We start from the raw sequence: 20,832 nt of genomic DNA, 5'->3' as shown, positions 1-20,832 counted from the left end.
AAGAAACACTGAACTTAAACTGCACTGTAGAACAAATGGACCTAACAGGTGTATACAGAACATTCTTCTCATCAACACACGGAAAATTCTTCAACATAGACCATATAATACGCCACAAAACAAGTCTCAATACATTTTTAAAAAGTGAAGTCATATCAAGTATCTTCCCAGGCCACAAAGGAATAAAACTAGAAATGAATTCTAGGAACCCTCTAAACTGTAAAAATACATGAAAATCAAGCAATATGCTCCCAGATGATTTTTGGGTTAAGAATGAAATCAAGACAGAAGTTAATTTTTTTTGAAATTAAAACAGTGACACAAGATATCAAAACCTCTAGGATACAACAAAAACAGTGCTAAGAGGAAAGTTTATAGTGCTAAACATCTGCATCCAAAAGTCTGAAAACTCAGATTGACAAACCAAGATCACACCTCAAGGAAGCAGAGAAACAAGAATAAATCAAACCCAAAGCTAGCAGAAGAAATAATAAAGATCAGAGCAGAACTAAATGAAATTGAAACCAAAATCAATGCAATAGATCAATGAAACAAAAAGTTCATTTTTGAAAAGATAAACAAAATTGATAGACCACTACCTAGATTAACTAAGAAAAGGAGAAAGAAGATTCAAATAAGCTTAACTAGAAATTAAAATGGCGACATTACAAGTGACACCCCAGAAATACTAAAAATCATTCAAGACTTTTATGAACACAGCTATGTACACAAACTAGAAAATCTAGATGAAATGGATAAATTCCTGGAAACATACAATGCCCTTAGATTCAATCAGAGAAAAAGAAATAGAAATCCTGAATAGACCAATAACAAGCAGTGAGATTGAATCAGTAATAATAATAATAATAATAATAATAATAATAATAATAATAAAAACTACCAACAAAAAAGTCCAAGGCCAGACAGATTCACAGCCAATTTCTAGCAGGCATTCAGATAATTGGTACCAATTCTACTGAAACTATTCCAAAAAGTTGAAGAGGGAATCCTCTGTAATTCATCCTACCAAGCCAGTATCACTCTGATATCAAAGCCAGGAAAGGACATAACAAAAGAAAAAAAGAAAACTACGGACCAATATTCCCTGATGAATATAGATGGAAAAATCCTGAACAAAATGTTAGCAAACCAAATCCAACAGCATGTGAAAAAAACTATTTCACCATAATCAAGTGGATTTTATCCCAGGGATGCAGGAATGCTTCAACACATGAAAGTCAATAAATGTGATTCATCACAAAAACAGAATGAAAGCTAAACCATGTGATAATTTCAATAGAGGCAGAAAAAGCATTCAATTCAGTCCAGCATCCCTTTATGATAAAAACCCTCAACAAACTAGGCATAGGTGGAAATACCTCTAAATAATAAAAGCCATATATGACAGATCCACAACTAACATCATACAGAATGGACAAAAGTTGAAAGCATTCCTCCTAAGAACTGGAACCAGACAAGCATGCCCAGTTTCACCACTCCTATTCAACATTTTACTGGTAGTTTTAGCCAGAGCAATCAGGCAAGAGGAAAAAAAAAAAAAAAAAAGGGCATCCAAGTTGGAAAAGAGGAAGTCAAACTATCTCTCTTTGCTAATAATGTGATCTTATACCTAGAAAGCCCTGAAGACTACTCCAAAAGACTTACAAATCTGATAAACGAATTCAGTAAAGTCTCAGGTTACAAAATCAATGTACACAAATTAGTAGCACTGCTATACACCAACAATGTCCAAACTGAGAAACAAATCAAGGGCTCAATCCCTTTAAAAATAGCTACATAAATAAAATAAAATACCTAAGAATATACTTAACCAAGGAGGTACTAATAAAAGATCTCTACCAGGAGAATACAAAATACTGCTGAAAGAAATCGTAGATGACACAAACAAATGGAAACACATCCCATACCTATGGACTGAAAGAATCAATATTGTGAACATGACCATAGTACCCAGAGAAATTTACAGATTCATTGCAACTCCTATCAAAACACCAACATCATTTTCCACAGAATTAGAAAAAACAATCCTGAAATTCATACGGAACCAAAAAAGAGCCTGAGTAGCCAAGGCAATCCTAAACAAAAAGAACAAATCTGGAGGCATCACATTAACTGACTTCAAACGGTACTAAAAGGCTATCATAACCAAAACAGCATAGTACTGGTATAAAAGTAGATACATAGAACAATGGAACAGAATAAAGAACCCAGAAATAAAGCCCAATAATTACAACCAACTGATCTTTGACAAAGCAAACAAAAATACAAATTAAGGGAAAGGACACCTTATTTAATAAATGGTGCTAGGAATATTGGATAGTCACATGCAGAAGAATGAAACTGGATCCCTATCTCTCACCATATACAAAAATTAACTCAAGGAGAATTAAAGACTTAAATATAAGATCTGAAACCATAAAAATTTTAGAAGAAAACCTAGGAAAAATTCTTTTAAACATTGGCCTAGGCAAAGAATTTATGACTAAGACCCCAAAAGCAAATGCCACAAAAACAAAAATACATAAATGGCATCTAAATAAACTAAAAAACTTCTTTACGCAAAAGAAAGAGTCATCAGAGTAAAGAGAGAACCTATAGAGTGAGAAAAAAATATTTGCAAATTATTCATCCAACAAAGGACTAATATCCAGAATCTACAAGGAACTCAAACAAATCAGCAAGAAAAAGATAAACAACCCCATTAAAAAGTGGACAAATAACATAAATAGACATTTCTTAAAAGAAGATATACAAATGGCCAACAAACACATGAAAAAATGCTCGACATCACTAATCATCAGGGAAATGCAAATTAAAACCACAATGAGATACCACCTTTCCCCAGCCAGAACAGCCATTATTAAAAAGTTAATAACCAATAGATATTCTCACGAAAGTGGTAAAAAGGGAAGGCTTAGATACTGTGGGTGGGAACGTTAGTACAGTCTCTATGGAAAACAGTATGCAGATGTCACGAAGAACTCAAAGAAGGTTTATTTCCCTCATATTGATATATTGTTTCCCTCATACTGACAACAACATTAACACATACTAGCACTATAGATCCCTAAGAAGCAGAAACTGTGTGGACCCTCTTGCCCACTATAATCCTAACTTTAATTGCCCTCCCAACCCTACATATCCTGTACATAACAGATGAAATTAACAACCCCTCTCTCACTGTCAAAACAACTGGCCACCAATGATACTGAAGCTATGAATATACAGATTATGAACACCTAGGCTTCGATTCTTATATAGCCCCTACAACAGACCTGAAACCAGAAGAACTATGACTCCTCGAAGTTGACAACGGAGCAGCTCTCCCAACAGAAATCCCTATTTGCATATTAGTGTCGTTAGAAGATGTTCTACACTCATGGACTGTCCCATCACTGGGCCTCAACACAGACGGAATCCCTGGGTGCCTATCTCAAAATACGCTCACTGCCACACAACCAGGCCTTTACTAAGGCCAGTGCTCAGAAATTTGATCCAGCAATCCCACTACTGGATATCTACCCAAAGGAAAAGTCACTCTATGAAAAAGACACCAGTGTGTGAATGTTTATCACAGCACAATTCACAATTGCAAAGATATGGAACCAACTGAAGTGCTCATCAACTGATGAATGGAAAAAGAAAATGTTATACACACACCATGGAATACTACTCAGCCGTAAAAAGGAACAAAATAATGTGCAGCAATTTGGATGGAACTGGAGGCTGTTATTTTAAGTGAAGTAACTCAGGGATCAAAAACCAAAAACCACATGTTCTCACTTATAAGTGGGAACTAAGCTATGAGTATACAAAGGCATACAGAGTGGTATAATGCACACTTGAGAATCAGAAAGGGGGAGGGGGAGTGAGGGATTAAAAACTACCTGTTGGCCGGGCGGAGTGGCTCACACCTGTAATCCCAGCACTTTGGGAGGCTGAGGCAGGCAGATCATGAGGTCAGGAGTTGGAGACCAGCCTGACCAACGTGGTGAAACCCCATCTCTACTAAAAATACAAAAATTAGCTAGGCATGGTGGCTCGTGCCTGTAATCCCAGCTACTCGGGAGGCTGAGGCAGGAGAATTGCTTGAACCCAGGAGGTGGAGGTTTCAGTGAGCCGAGATCGTGCCACTGTACCCCAGCCTGGGCAACAGAGCAAGACTCCTTCTCAAAAAAACAAAGACAGAAACAAAAACAAAAACAAAAACCTGCCTGTTGGGTATGATGTACACTACTTGAGTGACAGGTGCACTAAAATCCCAGACTTCACCAATATACGGTTCATCTGTGTAACAAAAAACGACTTGTTCCCATAAAGCCATTGAAATAAAAATAATTAAATAAAACAAAATAAAGAAAAGCAAAAAAATAAAAATAAATACCAAGTCATCAGAATAACAATTATAAATATCTAGGTATCTATACTGGAGAGTCACTATAAAGTGAGTATTTGCAGAGAAAGTGGTGTGAGATATCAGCAATGTAAAACTTGGATAAATTTAGCTCTAACCTAATGGCCATGTCATTGATTTTTGTCACTCTGCATCTCTTCTATTTTAGAAATAATAGTCATCAGCTTCTGTAATCAAAAGTCTCCCTGTAAATTTAATGATTTGGGGAGTATTGGTTGTTTTTGAAATAACACCTGCAGAACAATCATTAGAGCCTTGATTAATTCTGTCTGACACACAGGAAAAAAATGAAATACATCTTTTAAAAAGCTGCAGGGTTTTTAGTGTGAATAATCTGCTGAATATTCTAAGAAGGGATTATACTTCTAAATATTTAACAGTACAAATATTAGAGAAGATTGTGTGCGTGCATGTGTACTTGTGTGGGCATGTGTGGGCATGTGCCTTCAAATATGTGTGTTCATGTTTATGTGTGTATTCTGCATATGTGCATGTTTGTGTGCATGTGTGTATGTTTACAAAAAAGTAGGTAACTAGACTATTGCAGAAAAAATCAGAAAACTTGGCATTTTGCAAAAGATGATGAACCTTACATTTGTCTACGTGGGCTCCAGAGTCACCATCTGGAGTAACTTACCCAAATCCTGTTTTCAAACCATTGGAAGGGAAGAACATATAATAGTTAAAATAAATGATAGAAAGCCCTTGATAGGCATGGGTACAGCCATTAAATACCCTGGTTTCAGCTGAACTCTTCTAGGCTACATAGAACTCTACAACTATAAATAAGATGCTTAAAGGCAGGACCACCCACTGCACAGGGTGCCCCAAATCACAGGCTTCCTAGAGGACGGAGCATTTCAGCTGAGACCTGGAGACTGGCAGGAGGAAGACAGGGAAGTGGACTCCCTCTCCATGTTGTTGTCAGAGCACTAACCCTCTCTCTGCAACACTTAGGCCCATTTGGTGGTGGTGAAGAGTATGGCTCATGTCCAGAAACACATACACATGGAAATCACCTGATCCATGTCAAAAGTAATCCTGTGGTACAATGGGGTTGGTCCTTCTTCTAAATTAATGTGCTAGGTCAATAGAATTTCTACGTGGGCCAAAACTGGACCTGCACTCTTCCCTCAGACGATATGCAAAACTCCATTCCAGTCTACTGTAGATCTAACTGTAAAAGGGAAAAATCACAAAACGCATAGAGGAAAATATAAGAGAATGTCTTCCTGACATTGAGATCATCGATGATTTTCTAAATGGAACACCAAGAACACCAATGGTAAACAAACACTGACTGATACAATGCAAAAGACAGACAATGCAACAGGAAGGCTTGACTCAGTGCCTTTTGGATTTCCAAATGGCCAGTAAACATGGGAGGGAGTTTCCCTTCATTTTACCTCCAGAAAATGCAAACTGTAACCACGCAATACCACCGTACACCCATCTGATGAGCTGAAGTGAAAAAGACTGACAATTCCAAGAATTGCCGAGGGTGTGGATCTATGGTAATTCTCATACACTGTGGGCTGAAATGCAAATTGGAGCAGCCCTGTGGAAAACTAGCCGTATTTTCCAAAGGGACCTACACATACCCAGTGACCAAGTGAGTCCACACCTGGGTATATTCCCAGTGGAAATGCAGGGCTGCATTTACCAAAATCTATAGAAAAAGTGCTTCACAGCAGCACTATGTGAAACAGCCCCAAAATGAAAACAACCCCAAGGTCCATCACACACTTCAGTACTAGAGAGTACAGCAAATGCTCAATTTCCCTGTGCAATAACCTGCTGGACTCTCACAGCGATGTTGAGCAAAAGAAGGCAGACACAAAACTATGTTTGCTTTATTAGGTGTGGATTTTATTTATGAACATTTACAAACAGGCAGAGCCAATCTATGGTTTAGAAGTAAAACAAAAGAGGGTGCTATGGGCTGAGTAGTGTACCCTCCAAATTCATGTGTCAAAGTCCTACCTCCCAAGGTAGATGGTATTTGGAGATGGGGCTGTTGGGAGGTAAATAGGTTTAGATAATGCCATGAAGGTGAGGTCCTTGTGATGGGATTAGCATCCTTATAAGAAAAGATCAGAGGATGCCCCTTCTTTCTCTCTGTCTTTTTTTCCTGCCATGTGTGGATGCAGAGAGGAGATGGCCATCTTCAAGACAGGAAGAAGGCCTTCACCAGAATCCACTCCTCTGGCACCTTGATAGTGGCCTTCCAGCCTCCAGAACTGTGAGAAATAAACTTCTGTGGTTTAACTTGCTCAGCCTGTGATATTTTATTGAAGACCCCAAATGGATTCATACAGAGGGTTCCTCTGAGCAGGAGGTAAAGCCTGGGACTCAAGGGGTCATTCTGGGGTAAGTTTTTTGTTGATTTGACGTGGTTCCATGGCTGTGTTCAGAGTGAAAATTTGCTAAGCTGTGCACTTAAGCTCCACGTGCCTTTGTGCATGTATGCTGTTTCAGTCCATAGTTCACATGCACATGCAAGCATGAGTGCACACACACGTGTCACCACTTACTGGCTACAAGACGTTAGGCAAGTTAATAAAACTCTTTTTCAGTTTCTTCTCCAGTAAAGGGAAATGATAGGTGTCCCTCCCTCAGAAGTTGCTAATGAGGATAATAGAATTCATGCATGTAGAGCTCTGAAACAATGCCTGGCACAGAGTAAACACACAGCCACTGTGATGTTACGACTGCAGCCTCTCTAAAAGCAGATATGTATAGAGTATACACATGTATACATATTACATATATGCACACATGTACATGGTGTATTCTCCCCATACCCATCTCTTTCACACACCTATTTTTGGTCTATTTTGTTCACTGCAATAATACCAACCTGGAAGAAAAAAGCCAATCAGGATCATGTCTCAGAGACATCGTTTAACAGAAGATTCCCACGATCGGTATCATGCCTCAGAGACATCATTTAAGAGAAGATTCCCACGATCAGTATCATATCTCAGAGACATCATTTAACAGAAGATGCCCACGCCATTTCACAGGTGCCAGGAATTTCATCAACAAAGTGAATGAGGAAGTTGTGCCATGGGGGCCAGTGGGCTTCTGAACTCAGCTTCTACCCCAAGTCCAGGGAACGTGAGACACACAAGTAAGTTCAAGTGGGAATAAGATTCCAGTCATCTGAGGGGGTTGCGGAGCTACACAGAGATTCATCTTAATTTAATCAAATTCAGTTTCCATCAGAACACCATTTCTTTATCCATTTCGGACACTTTTTAAAAAGAAGCATATTTTTTAAATCACCAAATGAAGGCTTCATGGAACAAGTGTAAGATCCACTCTGACCTTAGACACAATGAACAGATTTTGGCAATAATCAGGGAAATTCACCACAATAATAACATCCAACCATATTAGATGTCATGGGTTTAATATACCTGGAATGCTTGTGCATATCTGACTGGAACAAAAGGTGTGATGTTCATTCCCTCAGAGCTAAGATGACTATCCCCTTGTCAGGACAGACCTCTTATACTTGAACAATGCATGCTTTGTTCTTCTGTCAAATGAGTTGATTTCCTGCAAAATCAAATGTGGTGAATTAGGCTATCTCACTGAGATTTAAAAACACGCAGTGCAGTGGCTCTGCTCCCTCTGTCCCCATCTGATTCACGTTGTTGCTAACTCATGGCTTCCATGCTCTGAAGAACACTTTTCCTGGGGGCAAGGGTCCCATTTGGGGGCCTCCAGCTGGGTCCTCCAGCTTTGCCAACCTCAAAAAGCCTCCCATTGTGTGCTCCAGCATCCAGAGGACCTTGGGTGATTCAGCATCGTTGACTGATGTCCTATCTCATCCAGACTGGGATTGCATTGATGTTTGGCTCCAGGTTGTCTGTCACAAGCTATGGAGATTTGCTCCACAAGATGCTTATGGAGCAACTGATGTGAAGCACAGCTCTCAGTGTGCAGTCCGTGCATGGGGGAGCCCTCCAGCTTAAAAATACTGGAACCTCCAGAGTATGAAAAACAACAGCGTTTATGAAATCTGGTTGAGCATTAACTGTCTGCAGTGAGTTTGGTTTCCCCAGGAAATGGGCTTTCTGACCTGAGAGTTCTGAAAGTGCATTTCCAAAGACAGGGTGGGGATCTGGCTATTTATCCTTTCTTCTTTTACACAAGCCCTTCTGCACTGACCCAAGGAATCGACAGTAATTTACTCCTCAGAGCAATTCACTGACGCATCTAATTCTGTGCAGAAAGAAACAGAGTAGAATGGGCCTTCCCTTCTCAAGGAGCGACAGCACTCAGAGGCTGTGAGAACGCGGTGTGTGGCCTCCCACTCCGTCATTTGCACACACAGTGGGCAGCTAGCTGTTGCTGCCGCTTTCTTCCTGTCCCCCTGCTTCTGGAATCTGCACCTGAGTTCATATGGACTTGAGGCTCCTTAAGCTTCCAGTCTAAACATCTGATAAAATGAATGTTTTCGTGACCACTTCCAAACAGCAGGATGCTGACCTTTTCATGCTACACATATGCACGGGGCACTTGCCATAGGCACTGCCTGGGCACTGGGGAGCAATGAGGACATGGTGGTGACAAGGGAGTCCTTGTTTTCGGGGGATCTGGGGCTTTTGAAGAAAACAGATCTCTGTCATCGTCATCATCATCATCATCATCACCATGGTTGTAGAAATAATGGTGGTTGGCAATTACTGAATGCCGTCTGAGCATCAACTTATTGAGATAAATAAACCATAAGTGTTGCTATGGTAGAAGGCACACAGGTTTCTAGAAGAGCTAAAGGAGGAGCACTGAACTCTGAAGAGTGGACAAGCAGAGGAGGCTTCCCAGAGGAGGCGGTGCCCGTACTAACCCTTGAGAGGCAGGCAGCAGTGGCACTACCTGAGGGAATGGCTTGGTTCTTAGGTCCAGAGAAGAGGACCTGGGCCCTCATGGGTGTGAGCAGGCCCCGGCTTGCATGGGGAGTGTGAAGACTGGTGAGAGGGGAAGCCGAGCACTGAGCAAGCAGGCAGAGGCCCAGTCAGGAAGGCCTCAGTTTGCCAAGTGAAACAGCCGAGGGACAACGGACTGGCCTTGGGGAGATTTGATGGCAGGAGGGACACTTTGAGGCATGTCACTCTGGCTGCTGTGTGGATGAGTGATGGGAGGGCTCAGGGCTGGGTCAGGGAGCCATGTTGCCACAGTTGATATTGTGTAATAATATTTAACTTTAAATTACCTAGTTCTCTCTCTTTTTTTTTTTTTTTTGAGAGGGAGTCTTGCTCTGTCTCCCAGGCTGAAGTGCAGTGGCGTGATCTCAGCACACTGCAACCTCTGCCTCCCTGGTTCAAGCAATTTTCTGCCCTACCTCAGCCTCCTGAGTAGCTGGGATTACAGGCACCTGTCACCATGCCCAGCTAAGTTTTGTATTTTTAGTAGAAACAGGGTTTCGCCATCTTGGCCAGGCCAGTCTTGAACTCCTGACCTCATGATCCACCCACCTCGGCCTCTCAAAGTGCTGGGATTACAGGTGTGAGCCACTGCGCCCAGCCAGCTCTCTTTATTTTTTCAAAATAGTCATCATTTATTTATAAACAAGTGTGTTTTTTTTCTCATTTTTTTTACCTAGAAAATGCTGCAATATTCATTTAAAATCCATGCATCTGGGACCTCTAGTTGCTGACCAGCCAGGACCCTGCTGTAGTGCTGCATGGAGAGGCCACGAGGGCCTGACTCAGTGTAACAGCTGAGGGTGAAAACACAGCACAGATTAAGGAATGAAGTCGACTAGACTTGGTGTTGATACCTGGGTCCTTGAAGATGCAAATAATTAAACTAACTGTGGTGTGTTTATATCACAGAACACTATGCAGCCATAGAAAGGAACAACCTATGAATACACACAACAATTTGGATGGATCTCTAGAGCATTATGTGAGTGGGGGAAAAAACCAGTCTCAACAGGTCACTTACTAGATGATTCAGTTTCTGTAACATTCTCAAAATGACCACATTGATATACGCAGTAAATGTGAGGCAGAAGCCGGAAAGGGCTGGATGGCTTGGGTAACTGATGCTGGCAGAGAAGCTCATGAAAAGATAGCAGCAGGCTGGAGGATGCACTAGTTACCTCCTGCTGCATAACAAACTACCCCAACATTGAGTGGCCCCAAAACAACAGACATTTATTATCTCAGCTTCTGTGGTCTAGGCATCTGAACACCATTTAGCTGGGGGTCTTGACTCAGGGTCTTTCATGACAATGCAGCTAAGCTGTCAGCCGGGGCTGTCTGTGGTCATTTCAGAGTCTATTGGTGGGTCTCAGGAAATTCACCTCCAAGGTCGCTCACATCAGTTTCTCACCATCTGGGCACCTCCATAAATTGCCTGAATGTCCTCAAGACATAGCAGCTGGTTGTGAGAGACGGACAAGCAGAGACGAAAACAGAGAGACAGAGAGAGCTGGAGATAGCAACAGACAGTGAATAAGAAGAAAGCCCAGGTCATTCTGTAACCTCATCTTAGAAGTGGCGTCTCATTGCTTTTGCCATATTTTTTTGGCTAGAGGCAAGTCGCTGGGTTCTGTCCACACTCAAGGCTTGGCAATTAAACACAGGTGTGAATACCAGGAGGTAGGGGTCATCAGAGACCCCCTCAGTGCTGCCCTCCACACGAGGGAGGATGTCAAGTCCAGGTGTAGACACATCATAGGAAAATCTTCAGTGTGCAGAATTGAGTACCATCAGAGATTTTAAGAAGTGACCTCTGCCTGGGAGAAACAACAGTAATTTTTGAAGTAGCTTTCTCTTCCCTCCCTTCTCCTCTGCCACTTAGCCCTTCTCCCTCCCCCTTCTCCATTCCAAACCTGTATGTACGGATCTCTTCCTAGAGTCAGCAGGAAGTACCAGCTGCTAACTGATTAATCCGAAGCAGCTACTCCTGAAAAAAGCAGGGTCAGCATTCCCACCTGCAGTGCTGGATACAGTGGCTGTGGCTGTGGCATGTGTGCCTGTGCACAACCCTACCTGCACCTTGCCTTCCAAAGGCTCCCATGTGATCACAATCTGAAAGAAATGTTGAACTGGAAAATGGCAGACTGCCCCAGGGAAGAAGTTAAGGTAAAACACAGAGATCAGACTGGGAGCAGGAGGGGAACAAATAAAAACAGTTAAACACTTGAAATGCCAGGCCAGCCACCCAAGAACCACTGTGGACCAGTCTTCCTCTAGTGGAAAGGGTGCCTCAGCACTAGAAGGGAACAATGTTCTAGGTACATCAGGGGCTTTGGCTCATTTTTAAGCATATGGCAGCAGAGAGTCTAAAATACTGTTAGGCCAGGTGTGATGGCTCATGACTGTAATCCCAGCACTTTGGGAAGATTACGCTGAGATGGACCGCCCACAGATGTGGGCTTCTATGCAGGACAGGAGAGCCACACCCGGTGTGGGGTTATGGGGAGAATTTTTTTTTTTTTTTTTTTTTTTTTTGAGATGGAGTCTCCCTTTGTTGCCCAGGCTGGAGTGCAATGGCGCCACCTCAGCTCACTGCAACCCCCGCTTCCCGGGTTCAAGTTATTCCCTGCCTTAGCTTCTCGAGGAGCTGGGATTACAGATGCCCACCACCATGCCTGGCTAATTTTTGTATTTGCAGTAGAGACAGGGTTTCACTATGTTGGCCCAGCTGGTCTTGAACTCCTGACCTCAGGTGATCCACCCACCTCAGCCTCCCAAAGTGCTGGGATTACAGGCATGAGCCACCCTGGCCAGCCAGGGAGAGCTACTTTAAACCACCTTAAAACAAAGTCTGGGCTTCAATGCATCCTAAGAGTGGCTCTCGGGAACCAAGGGTGTGTAAATGGGGCATCTCCCCACTCTTCACGGCCTCTGGCCAGACTCCAGCAAAGAAACAGTGACCAATCTTCCTGGGTTCTAAGAGATCAATCAAGTTTTTTCAAATGGGTAAAAACAAAAAAATCGATGTGGCTGCAAAATCTTTCCCCAGTTTCTGTGTCGATGGGTACACGGGAAGAACCAAATGGTGATAATGTATCTTTTTTCCAAGCTACATCATTAGCAGAAATATTTCTTAAATTTTATCTTTAAACTTAAATAGTTATTTCATGGCCATCAAAAGCTTCTCAAGCTCTTCGTAGAGATGGATTTTGTCTCAGAACGAAATTTCATGCTTCATTATCTTGTGATGATTGTGACTTTTAGATGATCATCATTCACTTTTTTTTTTTTGTAATGGGGGCATTGGGGAGAAAGCGACATTGTAAAAACACTGGGTTGTTTCTATTATGGATGGATTCAGAGTGAGTGTTTCTGAAGATATAGCTATCCCATTTCTGAAGTTGGTAATGAGAGTATTGTTAAACAAAGGTAGAAATTAAAAATTCAGAATATATTTTACATAATTAGTATTTTAAAGTTGTGTGATTTAAGCACCATTTTAAAGAAAGATTTGCCGTACTGTAATTCCCACTATAAATCTCGCCTGTAGTATATACATTAGAGCACTCTGAGATTGCTCTAGGATGTGAATTACTAAGTGCTGATGAATAATTTTGAATAATGTGACTGCTTTCACCATTGAGTGGAAAATTAAGATTGTGGTATTGCTCTATTTAGAAATGATTGGTTTGCGAGAGTGAAACTTACAGCTGTTGGGCCCCCTCCAAATCACGGTGCTTCCAAGGCAGAGCGGAAACTGGGACTCAAAAGGTTTTTCACGCTCAAATGCTTCTTTTATGTAGAAATGTTTTTCTTCTAGTTGCTTAGAATGACCAGTTCCCTGGAAATTATCGAGAAAGGAATGAAAACGTTACCTTCCAATGTGCTGGGGGATGGAATGGGTGCTGGCCTGGTCGCATAAACTCTGTGATGACTGTAATGACCTAGTCTGGCTTATGAGAGCAGGCCGTTAACACCAACGCTGGCAGACTGTTGACTCATAGTCCAAGGGAGAGCTCGACTCTGTCGTGTGTTTTTCCAGAACTTAGGAGTTTCCCAGGATCCGAGACTTGGTGCTAAAACCGGGAGAGTTTAGAGCAAACCAAGACTGTTGGTCACCCTACATGGTGATGATAAAGATCATAATGACAGTATGATGAAGGTTATGATAGCATTATTACAAACAGCAATAGCTCACATGTGCATGACACTTGCTATGGGCCAGCCTTGTTCTAAGGATTTACAAACCCTGCCTCTTCCACCCTAAGGACATGCCATAGGTATTATTGTCCTCATTTTCCAATGAGTTGAGTGGTTCAGGTAAGTTAAGTCACATACTTGATAAATAAAGGGGTTTTGATCCAACCCCTGACCGTCTGGGTCCCACGTCAAGGCTCCAGACTACTCTGCTCATATGAAAACCAGCAAGAACAACAATCATTTCTTGAGTGTTTAATATGAATCAGAGGTTATGCTGGATATTTGGCATATTTATCATTTTTAACATTCAAAAATGTTGTTCAAGGTGAGTACTTACAGCCCTGTATTACAAATGAGGAAGCTGAGGCTTTGAGGTAAGAAATATTCTACCCACAGTGACACAAGTTCTAACCAGCAAGGCCAGGATTCGAATCTCAGCTCCTTGTCTTGAGCTCAGAGCTCTCAACTCCACCACTCTGCCTTGCTGTATGTAGCTCTCCAGAGCAAAGACTTCTGTATTTGGACTTTTCCTACTTGTGGGGAATTGATATCAAGGAGTGATTCAGGGTAGTTTGACCCTAACAGACTCAGATTGATGCAGCTCTTCCGCCTGCTCTTAACTGCTGAGCACCTGGGTGGCTGGAGCTAATGAGGACCTGCTCTCTCAGGCCGTGTGCAAACTCCCAGCTTGTCTTCACCATGTGGCAAATTCGTTTCCCCCTTGCTACCAATTGCCTAGTATTTAGAGAATATATGCATACTTAAAGACTGAATAATTAGATTCTTCTCTCTGCTTAGATTAGTCTAACAAATTTGATTTCTTCACACTTGCTGCATTGTACTCTGTTAAGATGATTTTTGAAACTACGTAAGAATCAGCTGAGAGTAATTTGGAGCAGAGTCAGGGTTCAATATAACAGAAATGTTGGGTTTCTGGAGACTGGATTACGGAAATAATCTCTTTATTCAATGGTTCTCACATTCTGGTCCACAGACTTCTCCCCCAGTAGAGTCCTCAAGATAATCTGAAAAGGCAAAGCTCTTTTCATTGCCTTTTTTTTTTTCTGTACTGTGATTTGCACTGATGGAGGAACAGCCATGGTGGGTAAACCTTCTGGAGCCGTGAGCATGGATCAAGGCGCCAGCAACTAACTGCAAGCAGTCACTGCATTCCCCACTGCCACTTGCCCACAGCTGAACAGCAACACAAAAGCACAACAGCCAATCTCACTTAAAAATGTTATTGATACAGTGGTAAAAATTATTAATTATTGAATATATTAATTGCATTAAATCTCAAAATTTGATTATACATCTTTTTAATATTCTGTGTAATTAAATGAAAATGTCTCTTAAAGCACTTTTACTACACAATAAACAATGGTGTCTGTATCAAGAAAATGTATTTTTGCAGTTGTTAGAATTGCTAACTAATCTAGCACTTTATTCATGGAACATTGTCCTTATTTGAAAAAGAAATGACAGACAAACTATGATTTTTTTAGACTTAGGTATTTGGAACTGGTATTAGGATTTGAAAAGTTTGTATTTTCCACCATGAACTTTACAGATTCCCAGTACTTCAAAATTTTTCCAATGAAATCAGTGGTGATATTAATGAATATGGTTATTTCATATAGTAGAATGGAATATATCAACATTTGAAAGATCTGCCAAAGACTTAATAGTAGTAGTTCACACAGTGTGGAACAGAGGCCACTGAGTTTAAATATCCCAGATGCCCCTGTGAGTTCATTGCAGCACCCCAGGGAGCCTCAGAGCACCCTTAGGGAATTGCAGAACCATAGAAAGAAAGAAAGACATGGAATAGTATGAATAGCACTAGCAACTACCTTGACCTAACTGATATGTAGAGCACCATACCTGATAATTGCAGAATGCATTTAATCTTATGCATTCTTTCCAAGTGCACGTGATCGATTTAACAAGATAGACTGTACACCGAGCCAGAAAATATCAATTAGTTTAAAGGTATTGAAATTATATGGAGTATATTACCTGACTATAATGTAATTAAATTAAAAATCAATCACAATAAGATATCTAGGAAAAAACAATTATTTGGAAATTAAACAGCACACTCCTAATTAATCTATGGGTAAAAGAAGAAATTAGAAAGCATTTCAAAGTAAATAGAAGCAAAAACACAACCTATCAACTAAGGGAGTACTTGAGGGAAATTTGTATCCTTAATGTCTATATTAGACAAGAAGAAAGGTCCAAATCAATGACTGAAAGTTCCACCTGTAAAAACTATCAAATAAAGAGCTGAGTAAGTAGAAGAATTAAAATAATGAGGAAAGCAATAGAAATTAATGAAACAGAAAAAAGATAAGTGACAGGGAAATTTAACAAAGCTGAATTAACACAGCTCTATCTAAACTGATCAAGGAGAAAATAATAATAATCAGGAAAGGAAAGAAAGATTAGAGAAAGAGAGAATTTCCAATATCAAGAATGAAAGATCTCAACCTATATTCTACATAGTTTTAGTAGAAAACAAAGAAATACTTAGAGTAACTTTATATGAACAAAATTTGAAAATTTAGATTAGATGGACAAATTTCTTGAAAAATACTGTTTTTACTAAAACTGACCCAAGAAGGAGCAGAAAGTCTAAATAGACTTCTATGAAAGAAATTTATATGCAGATTTGAAAAATCAGAAAAACGCTGGAGGACTTACACCTGACCTGAAGACTTATGATAAAGTTCCGATAATCAAAACCATGTGATACTGGAGTGACACATAGACCAATGGACAGAATAGAGAGCCCAGAACTCTTGAAACTCAATAATGAAAAGACAATCAACAGAATTTACTAGCTGGTCAACACATATGAAAAGACTTTGCAAACAAAGATACATGGCTGGTCAATAAGCACAACACCATTAGATATATTGAAAAGGCTAATTAAAACTCCAGTAAGAAATAACCAGACCCTATCAAAATGACTAAAATTAAGAAGACTGACAACATTAAATGTTGGTAAGTACGTGGAGGAACTGGAACTCTCACACACGGTTGGTATAAGTTTCTAATAAAACTAAACACAGACCTACACTGTGACCTAACAATTCTACTCCTAGTTATTTTCCCAAGAAAAATAAAAGCATGTGCCAACAAAAGACTTATATAGTACATAATTGTTCCTAGCAGCTTTATTTGCAATAGCCAAAAAAGTGGGGAAAAATTCCTAATAGCAATCAACAGGAGAGTGGATAAATACCCTGTGGTATGTCTATACAATAATGTACTTAGCAATTGAAATGAACCAGTCTATGGTGCACACATAAGTGAATCTCAAAATCATGATGCTACATCAAGGAAGCTTACACAGAAGAGCACAGTGTATGGGTTCATTGATATGCATTCTAGAACAGGGAAAAATAATGTATGGTAAGAAATAATCAGAAAGGGGTTGCCTCTTGGGATTGGGTGGAGAGCGGGTAATAGGGAAGAGGCTGGGGAAATTTTCTGTGGGGATGGAAACGGTCAGTATCATCACAGGGCTTTCCATTACATACGTACAGGCATTTGTCAGAATTCATAAAATGATATGCCTAAAATTTGTGCAGTTAATCTTATGCAAACATTACCATAAAGGAAAAAAATCTCTAAATAAATATTGAACATGAGTTTATGATCTACATGTTGAAGTGTTTAGGAAAAGGGGCATGACTGCCTGTAACTTACTTTTAAATGTATATAAAAAATATGATGGATTGATGCTTGGAGACAGGGGAGGATGGGTGGATGAACATGCCATAAAACAAGACTGTTTAGGCCAGGCACGGTGGCTCACGCCTGTAATTCCAGCACTTTGGGAAGCTGAGGCTGGCGGATCACCTGAGGTCAGGAGTTCAAGACCAGCCCGGCCAACATGGTGAAACTCCGTCTCTACTAAAACTACAAAAGTTAGCTGGGCATGGTGGCAGGCACCTGTAATCCCAGCTACTCGGGAGGCCGAGGCAAGAGAATTGCTTAAACTTGGGAGGCAGAGGTTGCAGTGAGCAGAGATCTTGCCACTGCACTCCAGCCTGGGTGGCAGAGTGAGACTCCATCTCAAAAAAAAAAAAACAAAAAAAAAAACAAAAAACGAAAAAACAAAAAAAACAAGACTCTTTAAAATGGTCATAGAAGAATCTGGGTGGTGTGTAAAGGTATTCCTCATAAATTCTGTCAATTTTCTGTATGTTTGAATTTGTTTCTAATAAATATCGAAGGGAAATGTAGTACTGAGTGGATACCAAGTTCATGGCACACTGCTGGACCCTGTTCTGTCGGACACCATTGGTCATGCTGAGGGTCACCCTGAGCCTTCTGCTCACCAGAGACGCACTGTGGTCTGGGGCATGGGGAGGACGGCTTCTCTGTGCTCTTGAGTGCTGCCCAGGCTCTGAGAGCATCACACCAATTCAGAAACTCACTTCCACAGCCCCTGGATGGCATCTGCTGTCAGAGGGGTGAAAAAGTCGTGTCAAGTGGGTGAGCTTCAGGAAGAGCCAGGACATGAGAGCACTGGTCTCAAAACCCGATCATCTGGGTTGGCGAACTCGTTCCATGTCTGACTGTTTGAGCTTGGGCAAGTTATTTATCTTCTCTGTGCCACAGCTTCCTCACTTGTAAAATGTGCATAAGACCATATCTTCTTCATCAGGGTGTCATGAAGAACACACCAGACCAATGCATTTAAATCACAGTGAGAGCAAAAATTGTTTGAATGAATAGCACAATTGTTATTTGCATTATTATCATCTCTCTGTAACCCTCATTTTAGCCTCCTTTAATCTCCAGTACCAAGGCACACAATTATGCCTCCAGCTTCTTCAGCTAAGTCCCCAAATCCCCACAAAAATCAACTCCTGGAATTGGAAGCCTCAGCACTAACTGGCCACCTGTCCCTCCAACATTCTCAGAATCCCAGCATTTATGTAGACAGTGTTTACACTCCAGCTTCATGATTCTCTTACCTTTTTTCCAATAATTTGGACCTTCTCCCTATTTCAGCTCCCACTCACACACCTGGTCTTCCTCTAGGTCCTGTCACTGCCAATAAAAACACACCACCTTCATCATCTAAGTACAACAGTACCATTCTCCAGAAAATCACGCAGGCAGGTTCCCTGGTCTCACTGCAGGTTCAGTTCCAGTGCCCTCGCAGGAGCCCCAGGCACGGCCCCCTGGACACCCTACAGCATTTCTCCAGACCACTGCCACCCACTCTCCGAGACAACTCACTCACACTTTCCTCCCTCCAAACCCCAACTCTCCATGCCCTGTCTTTGCTCTCAGCTCATGGCCTTACTTCCTAGTTCACAGAGAAAAAGCAGAAGCAATCAGGAGAGAATTACACGTTCTCACCAGCCCTTCTCTCACCTTGTCCTGGCTCCACATCTCTCTCATAGCCCTCTTCTTACTATAACTGGGCACCCCACACTCTTTCCCAAGTCTGGAGTGTCTGCACATACAGGAAGGACCCCAGCCCGTGTCACCAATGCAAGAGTGTCATTTGGCAATTGTCACCTTTGTTTCTGGATCATCAGCTTTCTCCCCTCTGTAGAATCATCCCCCTCCATGGACAGTATGCTGAGATTCCTCTCGTCTTAATGAACTTGAGCTCATATCCTCCTCAAGCTGCCAATTTCTCTTCTCCCTGTATGGAAACACATCCCGGAAGGGTGGCTGTACTTGATGCCTTCATTTCCGTTCCTCCTGTTCTCTCTTATACCTTCTCTCAGTTGGATGCTCCTACCCTCAACCCGGTATCAGCTGCTCTAGAAAGATCACAATGAATCTCCACGTCAATAAATCTCACAGTCAGCCCTGAACCTCACCCCGTGGATCGATCTTACACTTTCTTTACGGGCTCCCCTGATACCGTGCTCACCTGGGGTTCCTCCGACCTTCTCAGCCACTGCGTTTTATTCTTTTCTTTCTCTGTACTCCATCCCTCCTGGGGGATCTCATCCCATGCCCTGCTCACAAATACCATCCATGTGTCTCATCTCCTTCTGGAACTCTATCCTCTGCTCACTAATGGACACCCACTTTTATTAATTCATTCAGTGACACAATACAGATTGATTTAGTACCTGCTAGGTGCCAGAAACTCCTCGGGATCATAGAGATGCATCAGAAAATAAACACAATTTCCCACAAACAAGCAAACAGAACAACATTCTAGTAGGAGCTTTCACTCTGGTAGAAAAGAAAATTAATGTAAATGACTAAATTATATAATACATCAGAAGATAAGTGTAGTATTGAAAATTTGTAAATGCCATATATGTGTATCTACCTCTATATTCTGTATTCCTTCTATGTTCTCTAATCTACTTTGTGCAAATCATATATGTGTCATTTACTTTTAAGGTATTATTATTTTTTATTTTATTTTATTTTTCCATAAGTTGTTGGGGTATGGGTGGTATTTGGTTACATGAGTAAGTTCTTTAGTGGTGATTTGTGAGATCCTGGTGCACCCATCACCCAAGCAGTATACACCCTACCATATATGTTGTCTTTTATCCTTCACAACCCTCCTACTCTTCCCCCTAAGTCCCCCAAATCCATTGTATCATTCCTATATTAAATAGTGGTCAAACATAAAAATCCACATACAATAATCTTATACTCTGCAGAAATAATCAAAGTGATAGTAAAACTTTGGAATTTTTTGCCAATAAATAATGACAATCTTAGAAGTCGCCCTGTGTTGTGGTTGAGCCCCTGTGGAGCTGTGCCCTCTCTTGTCTCTCCTTCCCATGTGGGGGACACTGTGCAGCTGTTTCCGTCCCCTGGATGTAATATCTCAGGATGAGAGCAGGGCAGCTGCTCTGTGCTGGCCTCTTGCCAGGCTGGGACAAGGCCTGTCAGGGTCTCTTTATGTTCAGGGTATACAAAGCCCCATGCTGGACTGGAACTTGGCATCCTGGCTACGTTTGGCTCATTGAATGAGACCTCAGGCCAGAAGCCATTGACTCCAATCATTTGTTTCAAAGAAGGCTAGGGGGACATTAGAGTGGTCATTTCAGATCACAGGTGTCATGAATACAAATGGGAAAATAAATTCCAAATGTCTTCAGGTTGTGAAGCCTCTCATGCTTGGCTATTGAGGAAGCAGAACTGAATTTAAAACCAAAATCAGACCTGCTAATTAATTACGTACTGCCAATGATTTGAAAAAGCAAACATACTAATATGACTTTGATTTTTCTACAAGGTTTTTGTTTGTGT

This window comes from Pongo pygmaeus, chromosome 21 (assembly GCF_028885625.2).
Source record: "Pongo pygmaeus isolate AG05252 chromosome 21, NHGRI_mPonPyg2-v2.0_pri, whole genome shotgun sequence".
Taxonomy (NCBI): domain Eukaryota; kingdom Metazoa; phylum Chordata; class Mammalia; order Primates; family Hominidae; genus Pongo; species Pongo pygmaeus.
The sequence above is the reverse complement of the archived record's forward strand: the minus strand, read 5'-3'. Positions refer to the sequence as shown.